The following is a 3,204-nucleotide window of genomic DNA, read 5'->3' on the forward strand; positions in this document are numbered from 1 at the left end:
AGTTCCCAAGAGATGAGGATATGAGACCACTAAGAGTGTCGTTGAGGTTCAACAAATCAAGGCCTCTTAGTTTCCCAATGATATCTGCTAGAATCTCTCCTTCAAATCTATTGCTCGATAGATGTTACAACCCATCTATAATTTTACTATATATATATATATTTATTGAAAAATGTTAAATGATCAATATGCCCTTAGAGGGTATGTGTCAACTTTCATTAACTTAGTAGTCAGCACACGTGCAAGATATTAATTAGTATATTCTTATAGTACTCGTCATTACAAACAACTGAGTACAGACATAGCCAAAAATGAAACTTGGAACCAGGAAAATTTTACAAAACGAGTATCAATCATTTTATTCAAAGTGAGGAAAAAGATAATATCACTAGATATAAAATATTAATAATAGAATAAAATAATAATAAAATAAGAAAGAGGGAAGGGTGGAGAACCATCGAGAAAAGAAAGAAGGGAAAAAGGGAGAAGGGGAATTTGGCGTGGGAAAAAAGAGAGGGAGAGGCCATTTTCTTCTTCTTCCTCCTTTACTCACTTCACCCCTTGCAAACTATTTTCAACATAACTTCCTCATACGATAATGAATTCACACTAGGCCAGAAGCTATGCTTTCGTAGCAAAGCTGTCTTCAATCTGATACCATACCCACCCTTTGAAAACCGGTGTACAAAGAAAACGAGGCCCAAACATATTGACGTTTTCCGGCAACTTTCCTCCGATTTCGGCCAACCCCGCTGGAACCTGGCCTCGACCCAAGTGAAAATAATGATTCTTTCCCGTGGGCTCTCCTCTAGCGTAAGTTTTTCCCAAGGTGTTAACTTTCAGTTTTGGGATCAGTTCTTGATTTCGAATTTTAATTTGGTATTCTGTATGAATATTTGCGATGATACTCGTTGTATTGTTTTGGAGTTGAATCGGAACTGGGCAATAAGAATTGGTTGCATATTTAGGGAAGACCTTGAAATCCTAACCTCAATTTGGTTCTCTTTAGAAATGCAAGAGTTGGGTTTGTTTTATAAGTATTAATGTTATTCCACAATGGAGGCCAGATTTATTTGAATATTTTGTGCGCCTTATTTGTCCTACCCTTGAAGAACATTGCTGAATTTGTATGTGTTGTAGCCTAGGTTTGTGTAGATAATTAGAGTTCTAAAACTACTGAGTGGTTCTATATTTTTCCATGGCATTGTCAGATGCTGATGCTAAATACTTGATTGGACAATGCTATTACTAGAGCAGTATATGACTCTTGGTTTTGGTCATTGATTTATTGGTGGTTCTTTATTTCATTCTTTCAGCGGATGAAGAGCTTAAGACTGCTAGGAATTTATATTTTATTTTGAGGCACTTGGATAAACAGTTTGGTTTTCTATGTTAATTATTAAGAATCATTGATATGGTTTGGCTGGTGTACTAGTTACGAATAATTATTCAAATGTTATCGTTTAGGGATTGCATGTTATTCTATGGGCTGAGAACTAGTTCCTTGATATCAAACATTATACCTATTCTCTAGTTGAATATGACTATGTTCTGAATTCAAGACCAATTTAATATGGCGGGTCAAGTTCTTGTGGTTTGTTTGGCATGCTTATTTGATTAACTAGTGCAAATAAATGTTATCAAATTTAGTGAAGTTATAAATATACTGGATTCTATGTGAGGTGGTTGTTTTCAAACTATTATATGCTAAATACATAACTACTTATACAGAGAAAATGTAGGCAGCTAGTTTTATCTGCCTATATATCAAATTATACGTATCTTCCTCACTCAATTTCATTATATACTCCAATTGGATTAGTTCTAACGAACCATTTTATTTGCTATAACTAGTCCAGCTAGTTATTATTAGATTATAGTTATATTATTGCTTTTATATGTACTATTGGGTTTGTATTTTGGTATACAATTTGAAAGGGGTATGCTTATAGTAGTTGATTACAATTTATCTAAAGTATATTGGTTAGTAATGTCATGGCTGGTATAGATATCAATAGTCGACAGATCCAATGTGGTGTGATTACTATTCGATTAAGTTCTTCACCTTTACACGTATCATGTTGTTTGCTTAAATGGTAGAATGATGTCCCATTAAACATAAATATCTATACGCATGCCTATACTGAAACCAAAATCAAGTTGATGATTCACGTTCTGAAGCTATATGTATATATGTCTCATTTGCCTAGACAAGCTATACAAAGAAAACATATAGTTTTTAATAGTTATTCTGATTACATGTATGTAGTAATGTCTTGCAGTAGTCATAGGAGTTTATTGAACTGGTGAACTACGAATGGCTTGATCCCTTCTTAGGGTACGTAGGCAGTCTAACGCTAAAGTTAGATGCAGCCATAAAATAAAAGAAAATGATTGCGCGGTTAAATCGTTGATTTTGTTGTGGTCTTGTCTCGGAGGCGAGACGTGATAGATAAATAGGAATGTGGTGATGTCATGTGTCAATCTTAGACGTATGTCGGGATCAGGATGTGATAATAGATCTATAAGTCTCAGAAGATAAGGGGTCTTCAAATATTTCAACTCAACCCCTTTGGCAAGAATTGTGATCTTGTATTGATAGATATAAGTGGCATTAGTTGCGTTGGTCGAAGAGACTTCAAAATAAGTTTGATTGGTTTCATTAACAAATTTCATGAAATTCCAGTTCTCCAAGTAGTTAGAGGGCAACACACCGGAAAAAGCATTGTGAGATAGATCAATGATGCACAAGTTTGGGAACTCATGGTTAGTTGCAAGCTTCCCAATTATTTCATGAAATTCATTATGACCCAAAATGAGAGCCTTGAACGCTGGTAATTCCTCCAACTGAGTGCAACGGGCCAAAAATCTACCATCCTCAAACTATTTTTATTTGGACATAGTTGAGGAGTATCTCCGTCAAAAGAATTGTTCGGCAAGTTGAGTACTTTCAAAGAACTGGAGTTCCCCAAACACTGTGGAAGCATACCACTTAGGTGGCTGTTAGCCAAATCAAGAACTTGTAGATTCGTGCTGCAGAATAGTGGTGAGATCTCTCCATTATAATCATTGTTTGCAACATCATAAGTCATGATTGATTGGGGTGGAATTGGCAGTGAACCTTGTAACAAGTTGGACGTCATTTCAAAAAACAGCATATCCGATGCCAAATATGGTTAAGAAACGATGCCAAATATTGGGATC

At 35.3% G+C, this 3,204-nt stretch overlaps 1 long non-coding RNA gene across 1 annotated transcript; it reads left to right on the top strand.

Moving 5' to 3' along the window:
• Positions 1–446: 446 nt before the first annotated feature.
• Positions 447–1,585, top strand: LOC125473389. The gene is made up of 2 exons (XR_007255288.1): positions 447–813; positions 1,317–1,585. It is a non-coding gene; the product is annotated as an uncharacterized LOC125473389 (long non-coding RNA).
• The last annotated feature ends 1,619 nt before the right edge of the window (positions 1,586–3,204 follow it).

The sequence above is a fragment of a genome, unplaced genomic scaffold (assembly GCF_019419815.1).
Source record: "Pyrus x bretschneideri cultivar Hongxiangsu unplaced genomic scaffold, Pyrus_bretschneideri_v1 Contig85, whole genome shotgun sequence".
NCBI lineage: Eukaryota > Viridiplantae > Streptophyta > Magnoliopsida > Rosales > Rosaceae > Pyrus > Pyrus x bretschneideri.